Source organism: Sceloporus undulatus, chromosome 3 (assembly GCF_019175285.1).
Source record: "Sceloporus undulatus isolate JIND9_A2432 ecotype Alabama chromosome 3, SceUnd_v1.1, whole genome shotgun sequence".
NCBI classification, from domain to species: Eukaryota; Metazoa; Chordata; class Lepidosauria; order Squamata; family Phrynosomatidae; genus Sceloporus; species Sceloporus undulatus.
This window is the reverse complement of record NC_056524.1, coordinates 112,202,865-112,227,146: the sequence shown is the minus strand read 5'-3', so window position 1 is coordinate 112,227,146 and position 24,282 is coordinate 112,202,865. Positions and strand designations below refer to the sequence as shown.

The following is a 24,282-nucleotide window of genomic DNA, read 5'->3' as shown; positions in this document are numbered from 1 at the left end:
ATACATTGCTGAAGATAAAATGAACATTAATTAAAAGAGTGCACTCAGGAATTGTAATCTGTTGATAACAAAATGCTATGAATATTCAAACACCAAGTGATGTTGAGATGCTGCTCAGTTTTCAGTGGATATAATTGGATTTCATTTGTTGAGATGGAAGTTGTGTTTCTTGTACGAATGATGACAAGGCCCCTGGAGTGACTCTCCCTACACTGTTCATCTCTGTTCCTGTCACCTTTAGTTCACATTTCTGGCTTTTTCTTTTTCTTTTTTAAAAATGAACACAAGATCCTAGGAGTCAGCTCTTCAGTAAACATGTATGAGCTGGCAGTGCATACTGAACAGATAAAACTCTTCATAAAGATCTATATTTTAAACACAACAGTATTAATGAACCATTGACAATATGGTTTGCTGTGTGCTTCAACAATCCATTAACTCCTGCATTAAATAATTGAGGTCTACAGGTTAATTCAAGTAGACAGCATTGATCAAGACGCCATCTATCTTCAGATCTCACTTTAGCTGTACAAATGCATTACTGTTTCAAAAAGCTAGAGGGGAAATACTGGACTAGATCAGGCTTTTTGCAGGAAGAGGAGAGAACAGAGTATAGTCAGGAATGACATTGCTTTGCCTGTAAGAATGCAATATACATTTTCCAACTATAATAATGAACATAGCAAATTAATTTTACCTAGGAAACCACCTAAAATTAATATCTGGCTTTGCCACAACAAAGACTATAACATTTCCATCTATTTCTGCTCTCAGCATCCTCCAAGAACCACAAGAGATTCCAGTCTTTATGTTCCTAGATGGGTGTCAACTATAACCTCTTGCCCCATAATGTCAGATGGTATATGATATCTGCAATACTGTAATTAATTCCTTCATTACAGGATCTCCATTTGAATCCCAATCTGAATTGCAGACCTCACAGCCTCAACATTTGGCATAATTTTTTGACTTCTCCACTTTTTTACTCATCTTCTCTTTTTTATACCACCAACTCCATGAATAGTTCTGGATAACTGAAGATCTTACACCATCTTTTGTGGCATACTGGTTGGTCCTGAAACAGTTACTTCCTAACTGTGAGGCATCTGGAATTTGTATTGAATCAGATTATTGCCAAATGCAACTCTCTCTTGTGGGCAGCAGTTCTCCAAGAGCTCAGGACATATCTGTACCAGCACTTTAAACTATGTATATTGGAAATCCCCATGCAAACATGTGCTCTACTGGCATTGCCACCCAGGGAACTCTGTTTATCACTTGATAAGACAGAAAAGAGCAACAAATAACTCAAGGTACATCTATACTGTAAAAATCATGCAGTTTGCTACCACTTTAAGTGCCATGGCACCATCCTACAGAGTCCTAGGATTTGTAGTTTTTTGAGGCACCAGTATTTTTGCCAGAAAATAGTGAAGACCTTGTAAACTACAAATCCCAGGATTCTATAGGATGGAGTCATAGCAGTTAAAGTACTGTCAATCTGTATTATTGCTATAGTGTGGATGCACCCTAAAACAGCAAACTCACGAGTTCATAGCAGTTATTTGTACTTATGCCATTATTCAATGAATGCAACTGTGTTCAAGGATAAAAAGAACTACTGTAACAATCACTGCAGAGAAATAGATGACTCAGTGGGCCCTTCTCTTATGTGGGGGATTCGTTCCAGACCCACTCACCCCCCGTGTAAGGGAAATACCGCATATGCTCGAGCCCCGTTTAAAACAATGGGGCTCATGCATGAGGCGCAATGCGCGCAGCATGACTTCTTCTGGTGCACGGCTTCAGCGTAAGCTGAAAGCTGCATATAGCACACCCATGTATGACATGGGCACACTGTACATGATCAAGAAGAAATAAAAATATGGTGGAAGCAATATTCAGAAGAGCTATATAAAAGAGATGATAAAATGAATGACACGTGAAATGAAGAACTATGTGAAGATGAACTCCAAATTCTAGAAAGCAAGGTGGAAACTGCATTAAGAGAAACTGGGAAGAATGAATCACCAGGAATAGATGATATTCCAACTGAACTGCTACAATCCACACAGACAGTATCAAGTCTTGTGTTAACTAAAATATGCCAAGAAATATTGAAAACAAAACAGTGGTCAACAGATTAGGAACAATCAATATACATCCCCACCCACCCCCCAAAAAGGAGACAGAAAAGACTGTAGCAACTATAGGACCATAGCATTAATTTCTCACGCTAGCAAAATTATGCTCAGAATTCTTCAGCAAAGACTCCAATCATAAAGGAGAGAGAAATCCCAGAGGTACAAGTGGGGCTCAGGAGAGGAATAGGCATTAGGGACCACTTTGAAAACATATGATGGCTAATGGAGTACACCAAGGAATTCTAAAAGAAAATTGGTTTGTGCTTTATTAGACTATAGCAAAGCATTTGACTTGAAGAAGCTATGAGTCACTCTTTAAGACATGGGAGTGCCATTATATTTGATAGTCCTGATGAGAAAACTGTACTTAGGGCAAGAAGCTACTGTCAGAAGATAATTTGAAGAAATATAATTATTTCCATTGGGAAAGAGATTAGACAAGGCTGCATTCTATCACCCCATTTATTCAACTTATACAGTCGGCCCTCCTTATAGGCAGGCTTGCCTTCCACGGCTTTGAGCTTATTTGGAAGACAAGCCCCGGCAGAAATAATGTGAGTGTGTGTCCCCGAATGGATCCCCCACATATGGGGAGGGCGGACTGTATACAGAAAACATTATACACAGAACATGTTTAAACACAGAAAACATACAAGTGAACATAGGAGAAAGGAACATTAATTAGCAATTACTAAAGAAAATTAAAGTTAAAGAATAATGTGCAAAGGCAGGCTAATTGCTGAACAACAACAACAACAACAATAATAATAACCATGGAGGAGTTACATAAATTTGACCTAGACAATGAGGAAATTGAAATAGTTAAAGATTCCTTGTACCATGGATCAGAAAAGAGACTGCTGTCAAGAAATCATAAGAAGACTAGGAATGGATAGGGTAGCTATGAAAGAACTAGACAAGATCCTGAAATGTAAAGATAAACAAATGAACACTAAAGTTACAATTATCCAGGCCATTGTATTCCCCATCACCATGTATGAATGCAAGAGCTGGACAATATAGAAAGCAAAGAATAAGAAAACCAACTCCTCTGAGATATTGCTGGAGAAGAGTGCTGATGATACTATGGGTGGCCAAAAAAGACAAACAAATGGGTTCTAGAACAGATCAAGCCTAAACTCTCCCTGGAAGCCAAGATGACTAAACTGAGGCTGTCATACTTTGGTCACATCATGAGAAGGCATGACTCATTAGAAAAAAACAATAGTGCTAGAAAAGGTAGAAGGCGGTAGAAAGAGAGGAAGACCACATGCCAGATGGCTGGACAAGGCCTGAATCTGTAGGACCTAGGCAGAGCAATGGAGGACAGGGGGCCTTGCAGCTGTCTTATCCATAGGGTCACCATGAGTCATGCTCAAAACTTTGCAGATGGCTCCCCACTTGTCTATGTCTCTTCAGAAGCTAAACCCAATTAACATGGTCATCCAACAGCAGCTGCCTGATTAAAAGTAATCACTGTTGTTGATGATATCATGCCAGGCTTGGGATGGGCTATTGACCTGATTCCATTACTTACAGATTGCAGCTCATCAGATTTTTGGAAGTGTGTTTCCCATATGAGAGAGGTAGACTTTTTGGAAGAAGGCACCTGCTTCAATCTCCAACTCCTGTTAATATTTAATATCACAAGACTAGTCAAATACATGGCTGAAATCACTGGGAGCTTGCATTAGTCAGAATACAGACTATGGAGAGAGATGGTCCAAAGAATCTGACCCTTTACCAACTGTTTCCTTTCATTTGTATAAAAGAAGCTAAATGAAGGTATTTCCAGCTCTTAACATTTCAAACTATTCCAGTCAAATAACCTTTCCTTAAATTAAAAAAAAAAGTGTGCAGCTGCTCATAATGGCATAAATCTTGCTGAATTGGAGCCTGCTTCCATAGATGCAACTGAAAGAGCATCCTTTATTTTATGACGATTCGGTCTTTAATGAAAAATTCAGAACTATTTCAGGCAAAATAATATAGGGAAAGAAAATACATACTGATCATGCTGTGAATGATATCTTCCTCATAGAACATTGAGTTTTATGAATGCATAAAGCATGATTTCTTGGGGGAGGGGGTCAGAAAATCTGTGAAATCTGATTAGGCATTTTTGATCAATTTATTGAACAGTTGACTGGACATCTTAATTTGATCAGCAAGAGAGGGCTCTTTTGACTGGAAAAGTGTCTCCATTTTAATGTATATGGGGGAGAGGGGAGGGGAAAGTGTGGACAAAACAGTGAACAAAAGAAATGGACTGTCAAACAGCCTTAGAGTTAATCTAATTCTCTTCCTTTCCACAGACACTAATTTGATTTTCATTCATTTTATTCCAGAATTAATAAGGAAAGGCTACTTAACTTGAAATGTGAACAGCTCACATTATTTTCGTTTGCAGACTCCCTGTGAGTGTGACATGCATTGAGGTTTGACATTAAAATGCGCTGCACCTAGAGTACACTCAGAACTAACAACTGGATTTGGCAAAGCAACACAACAACATGTCAGTTGGAAAATGTTTAGTTATTCCCCAGCTGCCAGACTGATCCCCATGGGGATGCAAGGTGTTGGGCTGCTAAGATCCAAACAAGAGAGAGAGAACACAACAATTTATTTCAGAGACTACTGCGAAAAGGTACTTCAGTTTGCACAAGAATAAAAAAAGCTAGGTGGCTTCTTCTCAGCAAGCATGAAAGTCTTTACATAATTTCCATTATTCATACCTCAGTTGCATGTGGTCTGAAACACATTCTAAGGGATTGTGGTGAAAGAGACAGACATTTGTGTTTATTCGGGAATACTAGCCTTGTTCTAGCACAGATTCATTTGTCCTCAAGTCATGTGAGCACATAGACAAATGTCTATGAGGACTTCTACAATATCAGTTATTCAGAGGGTCAAGAAATGCTGGGGAAAATGTGTAAATCTGAATGGTGACTATGTAGAAATAAGTTAACAATTACAAATCAAAACAAACTTTCTGTCATTTTTTAAAGGTGATAATTAAAACTTTACGATACCACCCCCCCACACCCCACCCTGGGTACAATACAAAAGAAGCATGAAAGTATGCTTACTTTTCCAGGCAAGAGATACAGCAGAGCAGAATCATTTTTGAGGTTACAAATTAATGACAAGGTGCTAAAACTATTAAGCAGTTCAAATTTCTATCATCCCATTTCAACTATTCATAATGTTGTCAACTATAAAAGCATTTTAAGCAGATGTCTTACATGTATGTCTTCCACTGATATGTCTTTAAATGATATATGGCTTGATTGAATAATCGTAGTACAAGCTACACTCTTAAAAAAATCTGAACATTTATCAAATAATCATCTTGATATGTTCCGCACCTTGATTCTTCATTTTCAGTTATTCCTGGGTATGTGGGAAGACCATAGTAGTTTCTAAGCTTGATTTGATTTAAGGTTATTTTGTTTTATTATTTTTTTCTCAAATGAATATTCAATGTTTTAATATTTGATACTCAGCTTAGGAAGTAAAACTACCTATAATTGGTTCCAATATAAATTATACTGCTTCTCTCACAGATTTTTGCAACTTGTGTTGGAAAAAAACCAAACCTCACATCGTAATGAAATATGATTCACTATGTATATATTCATGAAATATGCATATGTTGAAATGCTGTCGCTGGAAATACTTATGTTTATTTGAATATTTTCTGTACTCTACCAGTTTCAGCAAAAACAGATACCATAAGCATTGAAACTTCTGTTTTCACAGAAAGAATATTTCACTTCTTGCTTGGCAACAACCTTAGTGAGTGGAAAGAAATTAAGTAATTAATAATTTCAGATATAATAAATGAAATAACTAGTTAAAACTCCTCAGTGTTTTTAAACTGAAGACTGATAGAACCTGTAACGTAAAGGTAGCAGTAAAAAATGGAAACTATTTGAGCAAAGGTTTATAAAGCAATGGCATCTCCTGTTGGACAAATTATTTAATCTCTAATAACAAAAAGTGCCACAACCTTTTCATAATTCTAGTGTGGCCTTACTAAGACCTTTACCTAGAGGTATAGCTATAGAGGGAGGTAAAATGAGGACATTGCTCATCAAAATTATAATTTTCCTCCCCCCCCCCCCCCCCCCAAAAAGCTTTCTTCAATCCCCTAATTTCTAGCACTACGATAATTTAAATGTTCAGTCTACCATTTCAAAAGAAAAGAGGTGGGCAAAATTACCAAGGGAGTGTAAACAAAGCAAAAATGAAAGAGTACTAGGTATAAACAATGGTCACAGTCTCATTCTCTGCAATGTCAGAAATCTGGGGACTGATAGCAAATTTCATTGAATTCTTATCTGGAGAATATTGCCTCCACTCCCCACGCTCGCCTACACCTCTGCCTTTTATTAGGACATTTCGGCAGGTCCTGCTTGTCTACGCTGTATCTATCTAGCCATCATGCAATGTTCTGAAGAACATACTGGGACTAAATTCTCAGCCTATATGGAAGCTGCAATTTGGAGACATCAACAAAATACCATCTTCGAGGAACAGAAAGTATATTTTGGTTGTGTGCCTTTATTTCCAATTTATGATGGAGTTTTATGGGGCTGACTGTGCATGACTAGCCCAAGGTCACCCAGTGTGTTTCCATGGCCAAGAAGGGAATCAAACCCTGATTTCTAGAGTTGTAGTCCAATGTGCAAACCAGTACACCATGCTGGCTCTCAAAAACTGTATTACATGGGATTATGTATCTGAGAGATAGAAAACATGGAGTCTGCTATCACTGGGTACATGACTAAGAGATAGAGAGATGGTATGTGGGAGGAGGTGAACTCAAAGCTGAAAATATCAGTCTATTAGATAATGAAGCAAAAGAGTAGTATAAAGCTTGTGTGCTACATTTAAATGGTGAGAAAGTTCTGGCTTCAAATATCTGTTGACATCTGTCTATCCACAGTACATTTCAGGGCCAAAACGTTTTTTGAACCCTGGGGTTGCTGGGAGACACAAAAACAGTTTGAGAGGGGAGGCACATGCAGCCCATGGACCACACTTTCCTCAGCCATGTTATAGTCCAAACAAGGCTTGTAGTCTTATATTTATGGTCCCAGATTGAATTGTCAATTCCAACCAAATTAAACCCACTGGATTAGTTGGTGAGATATATATATATATATATATATATATATATATATATATATATATATGACAGATTTAATGTGCATATTTGTAGTATTACTTGGTATTCATCTCTAAAATGATACATAAACAACAAAAAAGTATTAAGTGACTCTGGCCTGGTACAGACTGGCACAAAGTGCTGGCTTGTGGGCCGAGTCATAGCGGAGCGTCCGCATGCTGGACGCCATGACTCCGCCTCCCTTGTGCCCTGATGCTGCGCATTGTTCTAGGCGGCGTACGGCATCATGATGAGACCCTGGTGCTCATCTAGATGATGTAGTGCCACTGTGGTTGTGATGCCCTTTAGAGGGTGCGAAAAGGAGCTGCACTTTGTGGCTCCTTTTTCCGCCCTCCAGAGGCTGGATCAGGGCTGCGGCATGCAGTGGCCCCGGCCCTGATCCAGCCAGTAAAGGGGCGGCTGCATGCCACTCCTTAGGGGCTGTTTGGACAGTCCCTTTCTTAGCATCAAACTACATGTTGGAGTGCTTCTGTTATCACAATATAGAAATATATATTGCAGGATACTTCATAATGACAAGAAATGTCATTATTTCCTTCTTCTTTCCTTTCCTTTCTCACAATCCCTTCTTTATTCCCAGAGTTTATATAAATTTGTTCAAACAGCATATATGAATGAATTATCATAGATCAAACATTACAAACAAAAATTTCATATACTATAAAATTATCTTAATCACATGCTTTTCAACTGAGTCTGTTCATGCAATCATCAGAGGATGCTGAGTAATCAACTGAGAAGCAACCAAATAATATATATATGCATATGAATTTGTTCTAACTCAACACACATACACAAGAGTGTCTTGAAGGATTGGACAATATTTCTACCCCAACCTATCCTGAATCTGAGGCAGCGAGTGTGTACAGCTCCTTTATAGCCATGTGACACACCACCTCTGAATATCACTTACATATGAACAATTCAACATATACTGGCAATGATCACTGCTGAAATGTCTTAATGAAATTTTGCCTGTGTAAACTGAACTGCATAGGAACAGAGACATTCAAACAATCTGTTCCCATAATTACCATTAGAATGGTGTATTGTAGAAGTGCCAACACTCACACCACAATCTTAATCCACTCCAGTGAGATGGCAATAATGCATTCCCCCACTGTAAAAATGCAGTTTGTTGCTTCCCCCATTTCACTTCATGAGGTAGGCATATATGAAGAAATGTCTGGTGGTGGAATGGGCTGCTTCCAAGGAGTTGTGTAAACAGATCCAATGACCACTTCTCAGCAGGGCTTTAGTTGTGTATTCCTGTATGGCAGTGTTTTTCTGTATGTGGACCAGATGGCCCCTTTCACCCCACCTACAACCCTTTGATTCTACAGTTCTATGAGAAAGTTGCCTTAAATTGCAAAACTGTGTAACATTTCTTTATGTGACCAATTTCCACATGTATTTCTAGTCATTTCTTCACATAAAGTCATTTTTCATCCTTTTAATGTAATGGAAGATAGGATGAACAAACAAAGCCAACCACGTTGTTTCTACCTTCCCACCCACTGGCCACACATATATCAGGACAGAAGTAGATTTGCAAAAAGCAGGTAGATAGCTTCTGCAATGCAAAATCATATTGCCATCATAATATGCATAACTAGATTTCATCATCTTCTCCATCCAAAAGCAAAAAAGAGCAGTAAAGGGCAAATTTCAATTTTTGGCGTATGCCTCCAGTCACTGCTTGTTCCCTCAGGTCCAATAACAGTTTCAAATCAGCTGCCTGTTTAGAATAAATTCCCAACAGTGGAGCTTGCATCAAGAGCACAGAAACATAGATATTTGCACACTGCATCTTTATTACAGAGACTGACACCTTTTCCTAATGGACAAAAAATGTAGCAGAAGGATAGCCACTACATTGTAGTGGGAGCTTGTTATCCGCTGGGTTTGGTTCCAGGATCCCCCGTGAATAACAAAATCCATGGATGCTCAAGTCCCATTAAATACAATGGCAGAACAAAACGGTGTCCCTTATATAAAATGGAAAATCAAGGTTTGCTATTAGGAATTCATACTTTTTTTTAAAATATTTTCAAGCTGTGGATGCTTGAATCCATGGATAAAATTTCTGTGTATAAGGAGGGCTGACTGTATTTCTTAGCTGTTACTTGGCAAACCAGCTAACATCTCTGGGCTATGCATATACAAGGGGAGAGGAAAGACAATAAAAAAATAAATAATATAGCAATATATTTTTTGACAAGGATAATGGATTGAAGATATTTTTTGACAAGGATAATTGATCGACGACATGAATGTATGGATTAAAATATTGCAGATAGACCCTGTTTCTACTAAATGCAGCATATATTTATAGTAAATTTGAACATAATACACAGTGAGATGTTTGGCCTTCCATTACCATAGAAACACGTTTCATATCCTTGAACACGTATTTCAGTATGTGCAACTACCATCTGGCACCAGAACTTCTGCTGCTTCAGTAGAAATTTTGCTGAGAAATAAAAATAACTTCAATAGCTTGATTTGGGATTTGGGATCGGGGGGGGGGGAGGAGGGAAACATCTGCAGCTTCATTTAGAGTCTGTGAGCATTAAAGGTGATTTACTCCACTGGATAAGTTTGTCCTCTCGATTTGAAGGTTCACCTTTTAAGTAGTGATGCAACCCTCCTGTGAAAGCATTCTTGTTTTCTGCTTATTGAAAGTCCCTAACTGCCAACAGTTTCCTTAGGTGTTTGCTTTTAGTCATTGTGTTATTTTTAAAGACTCATGGATGTGACATTTTGAAATGACATTTTCCTCTCTGTTTCTATAACTTTCAAGGTTTTCTTTTTTTAAAAAGACACAGAAACAAAATGGTTTAGAAAAAAACTAAGAATTTCATGTTCATGAATTCTCACTAGCAGGAACAAGTGACCTTTAGTTTCACTCTTATCAAACATAGAAAAGATGGTGTAATTTAATCTTTTTGGATTATTCTGGGATAAAGGTATCATTCATCATTATTTTCACTCCTTTACAGTGAAAAAGAATGATGTGCAGGGAACAGAGACTAGAATAATACAGTAAAAATGCTCTGAATGAAAGCTGTAGGAGTTAAATCTGGAGATAACCAAAGAAATCATTAAATTACTCTAACAGTTAAAGAGTGGCATATGTTAAAACAGTTTTCTTAATAACCATCCCCACTGATGCACTATTTTTAAAAAAAACTCATTTAAAATTATTTACAATTCATAGGTATTTTCACTTAACCTCCTAGATTATGCAAATATCAAAATAATGCAGTGATACATGTTTTATATCAGGCTCCAAACACACATAGCACTATGGTACAGAACACTTTCAAAACCCTTGCATAATTTTACATTCAAAGCTACAGCTTGAAGTTATTCACAAGCACACTGTATTATGAGAGAAGGTAATGCATACTCAATATTTACAACATATACATTTATCAGTTGCAGCACCATCTCCCACAATTTTTTTTTTTTTTTTTTTTTTTTTGGTTGTTTTTCTTAAAGAAAGTTTGACTGAGTCTGGATACTATGTGTTCATTACGATCTCTATAAGCAGCAGTCACTACAGGGCTTTTCTCTTTGTGAGCAGAAGTGTGTTGCAGAATTTATTTACTTACCTGTGGCCTGTAACTGCCTTCAGGTGTGCCAGATCGGGGCTGTGGCAACCGCACGCTGTGGCCCCGATCTGGCCTTTCCAAGGTTCAAAAAGAAGCTGCAAAAAGCGGCTCTTATGTGCCCTGGAAAGGGCATGATAGTTGCGGCTTTAAGGCACTCATTTGGCACTGTGTTGTGTGTAAAAGGAGAGCAAGAAGGGACCCATCCTGGCCTTTCTATAGAGGCCCTTAAAAGTTTGGGAACAGCTACCAAGAGGGTCATCTCCCTTGTTCCCACTAAATGAGCCTGGGGAGCTCTAATGGACTCATAAAGGGAGATGCAGGCTCTCAAATATAAGGCACAGGTATTGTAATTTACAAAGCTGGTTTCAGTTCTCCTTTCTTAGAGACAGTGTTTTCTCTATGACATCCAAGACTTAAATAATCCATTATCTTCTGACATACTTGCAGTGATGACTAGTAAGAGTTCTGACAGTATGGAAGCATTCTGCTTATGAGGTTTTACAGTGCCGAAACTGAATATGGGAATCTATACATTATAAGCTGGAACCAATGCCCACAACATCTGCATTTCACTCATGCCATTTTCAGTTTCTATCTTTTCTTTGTATCTTTGCAGAGAAAAGCAACTGGAGGGAAAGGGTTGTGTTTTGATGTTTTTTTAAATTATTTTAGTACTGTAAAGTCTCAGTGTGACTTTCATTCTGTCAGCTGTCACTTTTCATATAGCAAACATGTTTTCGGAACACTCGCTAGCTGCCATGACGCAAGACGTATCACATTCAGAAAATCTCTTCTGAAAGTTTTGTGTTAACCTGCAGGGCATGATAAATGAAAGATCTCACTATGTAAAACACATTGAGAAACATACACTATGGAAAAGAAAGGAAAGGAAAGGCCACATGATACCCATGGTACCCAAACAACCACAACTCTGCAAGAAATTTAATCCAAATCAATTTAAACTAAATAATTTTCAGCTTAGTTCATTTTGGGACTAGCTAGAAAAAGTATGGCTTGTACTTGGTTATCTAGTTTTCAAAATGAAGTGTAGGATTTATGGGACTTAGACATTTAAATTTCTATTTAATGTTGCCTTCATTTTAACAATAAAGCTGGTGGTTGAGTGCTTATCCCACAGGATTAGTCATGCTTCAAGAGTGATGCTAGTCTCAAAAAGAATGCAGATGTCAAGATTTTGTTGTTATTATTTTTACAGTGGCACACCTACTTTCAAAATGTCCCCCAGTGGGTATTATTTGTGATGATGCCTTGACTTCTTGAGAAACATTTCTGACTTATGGTGACCCTAAGGCAAACCTATCACAGGGTTTTCTTGGTAAGATTTGTTCAGTGGGGGTTTGCCTTTGCCCTCCTCTCAGGCTGGGTAACTTGCCCAAGGTCACCCAGTGGGTTTCCATACCTTAGCAGGGATTCAAATCCAGGTCTCCAGAGGCATAGTCCAATACTCAAATCACTATGCCATGCTGGCTCTCTTGATGGCAAGCACATTTTTGAAGAACCAATTTTCCCAAAACCTTTCAGGGGTTCTGGACTTGATATGTCATTTTAAATTGAAATACAAAGGTACTCTGGCCTAAATCCATTTGCTAATCTCAACCAGTGTATAACTACTGAATCAATGGGTACGTGATCAACTACATCATTTGTGTATGCTTCATAAATTCAACAAGCCTATCCTATTTGATGCTAATGTTTGGATTTAAGCCTCTTGTTCTCTGAAGTTCCAAGGCAAATTACCAAAAGACTCAATGGCCGGTTACAGACCGGCATTTTAGTGCGTGACGAGCACACACTAGGGTTACAAAAGGGCGGTGCTTCCGCACTGCCCTAACCCTAGTGCATGCTCGTCACGCACTAAACGGCGGCGGCCCTTCGATATGGCCGCCGCCGTGAGGACGTCACGGCCGCGCCGCCTCTAGATGGGGCGGCGCGGACGTGACATCCTTGCTCTGCGCCAGGGCACTTAGTGCGCCCTGAACACGGAGCAGGAAGGAGCTCCGTTTCGGAGCTCCTTCCTGGTTTAGTCCGCTGGGCGCAGCCTCCAGACAGCTGCGCCCAGCAGACTAAAAGAGAAAGGGGCCAAGCGACCCCTTTCTCTTCTCCCCGCCGCCGCGGGGTGTCCTTGGGGCTTGAAGCCCCAGGGACACCCCTTTTCAGGCTGCGAGGAAGCGGCGTTTTGCTGCTTCCCCGCAGCCCAAAAAGCGGCGGATCGGGGCCTCAGCGGCTGCCGGTGTAGCCACTGAAGCCCCAATACTCCGGGGAAAGGGGCGGGTTCAGATCGCCCCAAATGGGCAGTCTATAACCCGTCATAATAACATAAAAAGATGCTATTAATCTGCCTTTGAAAAATATCTTTAGCTATTATGAGAACCATACATTGGTTATGGTACTAAAACATTCAAAAGACGGAACAAAATGCAAAATCAAATCAAGAAAAGTTAAAATTGAATCACATATTCACATCTTCATTTACTTCAAAGATAACACAGAAAGTACTTTCTGTAAAAAAAATCCAGCGTATTGTTCTATATGTTTTCTTATATATAGTATTTTCATGCTACAAAAGTAACAGAAACAAAGTCTCTTGAAGAATTCCTTAATTCTTATCATCAAATGAATACATTTCCCAGTCAGTTAATGGAAATCAGAATGAATACATTTCTAACAATGTATTCATAATAAATTCATACTCAACACTTAATTGAGAACATTATGAGAACTTATTCTCATAATTTAAATCAGCATTAACACATATAATCAAGAAAGGTAAGAAAAATAACAATATGGTTTACGTTGTTATATTGTTTTAGTTCAGCTTAGTATAATTTTAGTCTTTCAACACACACACACACACACACACACACACACACGTACACTTCCCATAAAGTTATAAGTAAGACTGTTCTTTCTGAAGTGCTAGCTTTGTACAGTATATGCAAGTTTAGATCTAACAATAGACAAAGAGCTATGAAAAACATGTAGACATTTAGATACATAGTCCCTCACAGTATGAAACTGTACAATTCAATCACAGTTACGGCATATCAGTCTACTAAGAAGATGAGAAGAACATTTCAGAATCAAACCAAAAGCTGGTCTAGTCCAGCATCCTGTTTCTTATAGTGGCCAACTAGATGCCCCTGAGTAGCCCATGAGGTGGGCATGAAGGCAATAGATCCCTCTTGATATTGTTCTCCAGCAACTGTCATGGAGATAAATAATTTAGTGGTAGGATACAGCCACCAAAACTAGAATCTATTGATAACTCTGTATTCCATGTATTTGTCCAACTAATTTGTCTTCTCACCTCTAAATCCTTCGTCTTGGGAGGTAAGCATGCTTCTGAATACATCCAATTTATTGACATACAGTATTATGTAATATATCTGCATATCAATAATAAATCCTCATTAAATTATTATAATGTACACTTTTTATGAAAAAAACAACAACAAATGATCAGATGGTTCATATCATTGGTAATAAGATATGTTACAACCTAGTGTTGTGGCTGAGAAAAATCTCATGTGAATTGTAATGAAGGGTCATTAGTGAATGACAAAATGCTTTTGGTTGATGACATCTTTCATTCAAATCATTTCTCCTCAATAAATTTATCACCAGGAAACCGGACAGTAGATGGAATGACTGAAAATAAAAACAAAAACAAAAGCCCAAGAAATAAAATTGTGAGGATTTTATAAATTACAGAGGTTGTGTTGCCAATGACATCTGAGAATTTACTCCAAAATGTATGTGGATGGATTGAGATTGTTTTGAGGTTTCTATGGGGGGGGGGGGGAATACTGAGTGAATTTTACATGATATGTTAATTATATCCCATATTGATGGCACAGCTGGTAGGCTAAAGCAAGAGTTACACATAATGCACTTGTGATTAAGAAGTGAATGGTAAAGCTTAATAATGATCCATGAGATCCTACATTGCCTACTTAGGGGGGATATAGACAGGCAGAAAGAGGCAATGAGACGCCGCCCCTTTCTGCCCTGGATGGAGGCTGCAGCAAACAAATGCTGAGGCCTCTGCAAGCCCTAAAAAAGATCCCGCTCCTGGCAGGTTCTTTTTAGGTCGCACACGGGGCGCCATTGCCATCCTCGCGTGCAACAATGATGTTGGCACAGCGCCGTTTGGACACTGTGCCACGTGTATGTCACCATGGCAGCCCCCATGTGGACGGGGGTGAGTTATGATGGTGCCTGGACAGGGCGGTAGGGTTTGGGACTGTCAGGACGCTCTGCTCTCCCGAGCCCTAAAATTGGCCCCAGGCTGGCGCTTCATGCCAGTCTGTACCAGGCCTCAGTTATGAATGTGTAATCTATTCATGAATGCATAACTAAGTAATGTGTCTTGGCCCAATCCCCCAAATCTGCCATAATAGCTAACAGCTGCATTAAGTGAAGGAATAATCTCAATTTAGATGGCAATTGGGGTGCTGCAGGATGATTTTTCTAGCCCCCTCCCACACGAGTGAAGCTATGACAAGGAATTGAAATAGGGTTCCCGCTTCTGACTTTTTCAGCCTTGTTCGGGAGGGAGCTGGAAACTGCATCCTGCTGTGTCCTGATGACCAGCAAAAAATACCTCCTTCATTTGGTGTGGCTGCTGGCTATTAAGTTATATTGCAATTTGCTATTGCTGCAATTTGCAGTTGTGACAATAGCAAAGCAATCATGACTACACAGTATTATTGAATATGGAGCAGTTACGGATCAGCAACTCTAAGTTACGAATCCACAACTGCAATACATGATACTAGTCGATATAAAGACTGCACATCTTAATATGGTGAAACAATACCTCTTTACAATCAGAAGCCTCTCTGGATAGGCCGGAGTAACGCATAATCATATCAGATGCTCTGTCAAGAAATCTTAAATATTTTGGAAACTATCTGCAAGTTTTGTTTTGTTTTGCAAGCTTTGTCAACTCTGCTTAGATGTTAAAATGATGAATAAAAACTGAATAAACTAGTGAGTGTCATGAGGCAAAGGGGAAAAAAGTATGTTAGAAGAGACAATCAATAAAATGAAGAATTACATACCACTATTTGTGTTTGTTGCAGTCCTTCTCCTTCTTCCACCCTACAAAAAAAGATTCCATATAGCAACCGTTATAGCTCTACTTACTAGGAAGTGAGCATCAAAAAGACTAGTTTAAAGGAGGGATATACAGCAATGCTTCATTGTTTTCCCCCCATACTCGGTCAATGAAAAAAAGCATGTTATTTTTGGAACTATATTATTATTATTATTATTTCCTTAAAATTCATAATTAGGAGGACAAGGTCTATGAGTTTTAAATAAGGGAGAGAAAGAATCACTGCAAGTAATTATGACTTTAAATAATCATTTTGGGTATGTTTATTTTCTACCACTCTCATAGATCAGATACCACACAGCAAGTTAGTAGGGGGGTCAATTACTGAGTAGATGCCAATTGTCTTTAAGCATGTCCAATATAAATTTAGGGTGGTGATGTAAATAACATCTGGTAAGCAATAAGGCAAACCATACATGTAAATGAATGCAAAATCTGGCTCCAGATTTGATAGGGAGGTTCTATAATTTGGAAACGTTATTTTCCTGACTGCAAAAGCAGTAGTTCAGAAAAAGTAGCTTCTCTAAAACACAACATCTCATTTTCTGGAAAGAGTAATTAACAACGTGACATCTGGTGAGTTTCCTCTTGTACAGTATCAGTGGGCTCACAGAAACTGGTGGGTTAATGGGAGCTACCTTCTTAATTTTCCACAGTTCTCAAGATGTTACAGGAAAGGAAAAACAGGCATCAGGAGCAGTGGGCCTTATTGGTGTCCTGGAAACCCACTAGGTCCCCAAATATGCTGTAGGTCCATACAAAATAACAGTTGTTGCTTGTATAAGATTATATAAAAACAAAACAAAACTGGGCTGTCTATGGTATGAGAGATGATGGGACAAACAGCCATGTGATCACCCAAAAAGTGCAAAGGTCAGTTTCAATTTGCATATATTTCTGTATGTGCTAATTTATATGCATATATGGAGAATTAGAAATGATTACTGCCCACACTAGTGGGGAAGACTACTGATTTTGTTTTCCCAGCAAAGATCCTTTAAGATCCTAGTTTCATGTTTCTGACGTTTCTTCCTCTGGATTTGGACATGACAGCTTTTCAGATCAAGAGCACCTTCAAATAAAGGTGCCCTTGATCCGAGGGCTGCCCCAGGCAAGTCTTTAAATAGAAGAGTGAGCACTATAAAGAAGGACATGTGGCTTTCCTACATGAATAGCCACCACATGGAGAATGCTTTGAATTGTTTCCTTGTAGCAGTTGCCTTCACATGACAAGTTGTAAATGATCATTTTTGGCGGTTAGGCATCAGATGTATCTCTCCAAGCATCAAAGCACATAGAAATAGCCCTATGTGTTAGCTGACACAATCTCTTCCTGGAAATTCCACTTTAATATATTACCGTGATTGATATGCTAGCCAAATGATTAAATCTTTCCTGAATATGGGTCAAATGTACACTCACATATGTGAACTAACCAGGCACATTTGGTCAATCCTATGTCATTGTATTGTTGTGAGGATAATGTTGGGAAGTTATATGCACGTTCTTTTAAGCTCTTTGAGTAAATGGCAAGTAGAGATGGGGTGCTAAACTAGAGAAGACTACTGCAAGGCCTTTCCTACCATGGGACAGAGTGAATTACCTCCTTAGGCAGAAGATTATGAGGAGCAGGAAGCTGATAATGTGGCCCTCCTTCCATCATGAGGTCTGCTTTCCATCCCTGTTCTCTGATGTCTTGGAGGTCTCTCCCTTATAACCATTACTGAAGCTATATTTCACAACTAGTTTGGGTTGGTTTCTATACATGAAATGGTGATGAGGAGAGGGGATGTGCCATCTTTTCTTTCTTTCAGGTGCCAAATGTCTTAAACTAGCCCTGCATATCTGGAACATCAGCTATCTCTCCACCTAAGCATCCACAGCACAAGATGGCACAACTGATGGCTTGGAGACAATCCAAGGCAGACACTTGTTCAGCAGAAGAAAAACAAGAGAAATGGAGGAAGAGTTTGAAGTTCAGTCTTCATCAGAAATGGAAAGAAGTTAGGTGCAGGTCTATGACTGACGGTGACGGATATAAGGAGCGTCTTAGGTGGAAACTCCTTTCTACTTTGCAAAGGGGTTGGGAGAAAAAATAGTAATTTATAATGGCAAAATCTTGTTGAGGGGGAATGTGACAACATGGAAAATGTGTTGAGAAGGAAACATGTCAGGAACCCTTTGTCTCCACCCCGCCCCCACCCACACTTTCCTATTGTAATCTGTACCTCTCTAAACATCACTTTGAAGAGAAGCATCAGTAAGCAAATATCAGGCAACATAGCATAGTCCTAGCCTCAGGTCAGCAACATCCTTCCATTAAGTAAGAAGAGGACACAATACTGAAGCTCAAAAAGTAAATTGGACCTTCTCAAATATAGCTGACTGCACTCCAGAGCAGTATCATTAATTGTCTGAACAGCTTGGATGCTAATCTTTGCACATCCCCTGCTTCTTAGCTAGCCTTCCTAGTCCACCATCTAAATGTAAAGGCATGGAAATAAGTCATGCAGAGACCTCTGTATAACCAAGGAAGTGCATGGGTACAACCCCCCCCAAAAAAAAGAATTCTAAACCTAGACAATGGGAAATAAAATTTGGAAGCAGCATGGTATTCTGTTTTAATTCTGATATTAAAATTAATCTCAGTTAATCTCAGTTAACAGGGATGTGATGGCATAGTGGTTAAGATGCCAGTTCTGGTGATCAGAAGATTGGAAGGTTGGCAGTTCGAGGCCTGAATGCTGCATGATGGGGTGAGCTCCTGTTACTAGCTTCTGCCAACCTAGCAGTTCAAAAGCATGCAAATGCAAGTAGATAGATAGGTACCACTTCTCAGTAAGAAGGTAACAGTGTTTAGTGCACATGACCACCAGAGCAGTCCTCGGATGAACACTGACTCTTCAGCTTAGAAATGGAGATGAGCACCACCCCCTACAGTCGGTTACAACTAGACATTCATGTCAAAGGACTACCTTTACCTAATCTCAGTTGGCACTAAACCTTCCACTAGAAAACAGTGTTTGGAGGAGATCCTATCCTTCTTCTCTGGTGTCTAGGGTTTTTGTCTGTGTGAAAGGAGAACGTGTGTCTGTGAGGGAGATTATATGATGCATATAACAATCATATAAAAGAGATAACAATCATATGAAACATTGCAGCATCCTCCCTGCAATGGTACAACCAATAAAAGCACAGTTCATATTATATTGATATATTTACCAATACAAAACAGAAATAAGAGAAAGAAGGAAAAAAGACCAATCTCTTCTTAAAATCATCTATCACGTATATTCAAATTCTTAAATCAATCTTTATTTCTTGCATCCAACACAGAACTTCTCTCACATTCCATCTCTATCATATCTCAACTTCCTTCCTTTACATCACCAGTATACAGTCAGTATACACTTCTTAAATACAGATTTTTTATACACGGATTCAAGCATCCACGGTTTGAAAATGTTTTTTAAAAAGTATAAATTTCAAATATCAAACCTTGATTTCCCATTTTTTATAAGGGACACCATTTTGCTATGTCATTATATTTAATGGGACTAGAGCATACAATGGATTTTGTTATCCACAGGGGATCTTGGAACCAAACCCCAGTGTATAACAAGGGTCCACTGTATTTGTCGCTGCTTAAAATTTTCTTATTCACCTCTTTTTCCAACATGTTTGGAGACAAAAACCATTCATCATTCATCGTCTATCTTACATTACTATGTTGCATTTTTTTGGCTGTCCTTGGAGGTGTGGTTATGGGGCTATCTAGATGGGCACACACACTTCAAAATTTTCCCTTACAACACTGTGTGAAAGTTGCTCTCAGGAACCATGACTGAATACTTGGAGGTACTATCTCACAGATTACGGTTTCATATTTCAATCTTTTTATAATACAAGACAGAATGCTCAAAGAATGGGCAATACGTTCAACCCAGAATGGGAATGATTTACTGACCTCATTGTCTTGAGAGTTTTCTTATTGTTATGGTTGAAGTTTCTCAAATATGGAGTCTTTAGAAACTTGAATCTATTAAAGCAACCCATCTATCTCTTGTTACGCACTGGAGGTCCCACCCCGGAGGGAGGATGTCCTGTACCAGAAGTCCCGCTGCCCTAGAAGTCCGACCCCTGGCACCAGGTAACATCTGGTGCCGGAAGGCCTTTCAGTTTGGGCGCTCAGTCCCTAAAAGGTTTGCCATCACTGTCTTATATGTTTATTCTATTATACCCACTCTTTTCCTACATCTCTGTAACCTCTTTTCTTTTTTTCCTCCATTAGACCATAATGTATTTAATGATGTTAAAGCTGCTTCAATACATGGTATCAAGAAAATTAAGCTTGTTTTCTTTTTCTCTTAGACCATGTGGATGGGTGGGTGTAGGGCTGGTTGTTGTTCAACTTCTGCCTTGCCGATAGATTACTCTGCTTGAGAGATCCAGTACTACCTCTTACACTTCCAAACCATATTAGCTTGTCTCTCTGTATCAGGAATAGACAATATTTGGCACCTGCAAATATTGGAGTATAGCTCCCAGCAACACTGTTCAGCTAGCTAAAGGGGAAGATTTCTCCCCAACATCTATAAGGTCATAATGTCCATGCTTGCACTATATCACAGTTGTTATTTTTAACCTCCTGACTGCACTAAAACCTTTCTTCAAATCCTCAATTATGTCTCAGATGGATTATTGTAATGTTTTGTCTATCAGTCTTCCTGTCTTTCAGTTTAAACACATTCATGCTGTTCTCAACTTTTCTGCTCCTTTAATTCCTTCTTCATGCTATAACCTCATACACCTCCAAATGTTTCCCTTCACTGGCTTTTTCTACTGTTTTGAATTTCATTTAATCTCTTTCATTTAAGAAGTTCAAACTTCTTATCTACTAATGCTGCTTTCCCCCTATTCTCCTGCTCTGTTCATCCATTCATCAAACAGTAATCTTTGTATTAAACATTTCATCTATTATGCTATTTCTCACCTCCATGCTTTCTCCCATTCAACCCCTTATTTGTAGAATGCTCTAACTCTTTCCTTTTAGATATTTGTCTAGCCTGCTCTGCATCTTATTTTAAGAAATTATTCAAATATATTTCTGTCTTGTATTTTCCTGATAGTCTGTTTGGCTTTTTAAAATTCTTTCCTTTCTCAGTTTGGAAATGGAATCTCCGCTTTTATCTCCAAATCCCTTCTTTTTCTAAGAGGTCATATATTTCAGGCCTATGGAAAGGGATTTGCATGCCATTTTTAAAGAGTATATTCTAGACAGTTTTATAAATGATAAATAATTGTGGTGGTGGTGATCACTGCAAAACAAATCTATATCCTACTTTCAGGTTTGTTTTTTTAGCATCCTGTCTTTCAGATATTTTCCCCTTTCAATGCACTATACTCATACACACTCAGCCCTCCTTATCCACTTTTTTAATACACTGATTCAAGCATTCACGGCTTGAAAATATTCAAAAAACGTATGCATTCCAAATAGCAAACCTTGATTTTGTTATTTTATATAAAGGATACAATTTTGCTAGGCCATTCTATTTAATGGGACTTGAGCATTCATGGATTTTGTTATCACGGGGGTTCCTGGAACAAACCCCAGCGTATAACAAGGGCCCACTGTCCTGCCTTACAAATCAAGGGTCATTTTGAAATATAAAATAATTCTGTATTACTCCCAGTGGTAATATGTCAAACATAGGCAAACAAGAGAGCAAAGACAATAACAGAAATGATTTTGGCTCAAGAGTCAGCTCAAAATACTAGCTATTGCAATATTGTTGTCTTGGAATTTGGAGTGAATATACTAGGATGTTATTGCATAGATAGCAGTTGATTACAGAATAAACATACAAGCTCTGTTAAGATATAACCTTTCCAGTTGCATTTCAGTTAAACCAGCGAGGTTTTCATATGAGAAACTGGAAGCCTTTGTGGCTGTACATGCAACAAGATGTGCAAATTACCATGAAATGAATTATTAAAACCAATATAGTTATGAGGCAAAGAAAGCAGACATGCCGTAAATGGTAACACTCATGTTAAAATACACAAACTAAATATTTACATGATATTGACACCTATTTTGCTTTTCAGTGACAATAACATTACCAACCAGCATGATGCAGTGGTTTGAGAATTGGACAAGAACATGGGAGACCAGGATTTGAATCCCCATCAGCTATGTAAACTCACTGTGTGACCTTGGGCAAGTCATACTCTCTCAGCCTCAGATGAAGGTAAAAACAAAGCCCCCGCTGTACAAATTTTGCTAAATAACTCCATAATAGCTTTGCGTTAAAGTCACTATAAGTCAGAAATGAATTGAAGGCACATAACAACAACATTACCAGCAAATTTCAAACAGATTGTATGGTAAGTAATGACATGTCAAAATTACAAAACTCAAAGCTATCATCTTTGCTCTGACTTCATTCTTGAATGCCATCTGAAACATATCAGACAAAGAATTCTGCGCTTGTTCCAAGAATAAAGTAATACCTTATAGCTCCAGCATGTTGAGTTTGCTATAGTAAACAGGAAGCTTACTCATGCTACAATGAATATTCATCTGCACATTTATTGCCTTTTATCTCCCCTCCCCTTGAAAAACAAATCCTGGTAATATGAACAGATTTTGATAAATGATGCTTAATGAAACAAATGTAAATTTGACTGCCACCATGTGTGCTCACCAAACATCTACTGAGAATGTTGCAATACAGTATTTCAGGCCCCAATACAACATCTAGTATCACACAAAACACAACATTTCACACCCCAAGGGAATTCTCTACTAGGGAGTCAATAAATCAAAGATTACACCTTAGTTTTTACTATTATTTCAGCTGTGTCCCATTACACTGGCAGTCGGGCTGCTCTTTTTTTATTAGGTTAAAAAATGAAGGACTCTGCCACTGTGAAATAATCCAAGTGGTATCACTGTATAAGTGCATTTATATCAGTCTATGCCATGCACTTGTGGCAATTGTGCCTTCAACATGTTACATCTCCTCAGGCTTCTACTACAGTGGTTTTTTACCTTGCTCCCAAGCTACAGAAATATTTTGTACATGTCATGAGACTTAAAATGGCACGACTGCAGCATTCTGTCACATGCTCATGTACGTCATCTGGTTGCTCACACCTCAGTATTTGCAGCTGAATGTGCAAACAACTCTGAAAGCAATGTGATCAAGACAACACAAGGTGATCTGAATATTCTGTCTTATTATCTGATCTGTAATAGCTCACTCATACAAATGCCACCATCTGTCAACCAGTACTCATTTTGCAAATCACACTAGTACCAAATAAATGGAACAATGTTCTACTTGAACCTGTTTCTGGACAGTTGCAAGACTATCGTTATTTTTAATAAGTGCCTAAGTTTAATTTTTCTGGGTCTGGTACAAACACAAAACACACAACTGCACCACCTAGCCCTTCTTGTGCTTTGGAAAATGTAAAAGACTGACAGTGTTGAGCTTCTTTTAGTTCCCTTTGTTTAAGTACTTTATTCTTCTGGCTATCTGAAATGTATAAAGATGTGTACATATATTAATTCTACATGAGCACATTGTCCAGTCCACATGCTCTTTACTGTTCTCTTCTCAAAAGACCTAGTATCATTATTTTTGTATGCACTCTGAAAATCACGTCCAACTCAATTACTATTCGACTGTTGTTGTGTGCCTTCAAGTTATTTCTGACTTATAGCAACCTTAAGGCGATCCTATCACAGGGTTTTCTTGGCAGAATTCTTTCAGCGGGGATTTGCCCTTGCCTTCCTCTGAGGCTGAGAGTATATGACTTGCCCAAGTTTATCCAATTGGTTTCCATGGCTGAATGAGAATTCAAACCCTTGTCTCCCAGTGTCCGATTCTAACACTCAAACCACTATACTTCACGGGCAATAACTTGGAACAAGTCAGGAGACAAAAATGGGGGGTTTAGGCTGATGAGCAATTAGGATCACAGCACAAACCAGTGCAGAGGAGCAAAACACAAGACCAGAAGGGCAATATAAAGTTTAGACAGCTAATGTTCAAACAAAACCACTGAATCAGAAAGCCTACTTTATGTTTCAGTGGGGTTGTTTATGCTTCTTTTTACATCCAGATGGCCTCTGCTTTTTCCAGATTTGCAGCAACACTGGGCTTGTCTACACTA

General features: G+C 38.6%; 1 protein-coding gene across 2 annotated transcripts in view; it reads right to left on the bottom strand.

Annotated features, from left to right (window-relative positions):
* FGF14 (fibroblast growth factor 14) overlaps positions 1-24,282 on the bottom strand; it is a 363,780-nt gene that overhangs the window by 135,669 nt on the left and 203,829 nt on the right. Inside the window, exon 2 of one of the 2 annotated variants that reach the window (XM_042460634.1) lies at positions 16,040-16,079. The exons of the other annotated variant lie outside the window; for it this stretch is intronic. The gene's annotated coding sequence lies outside the window, so the exon portion shown is untranslated. The remainder of the gene's footprint in view (positions 1-16,039; positions 16,080-24,282) is intronic. 2 annotated transcript variants of the gene reach the window in all.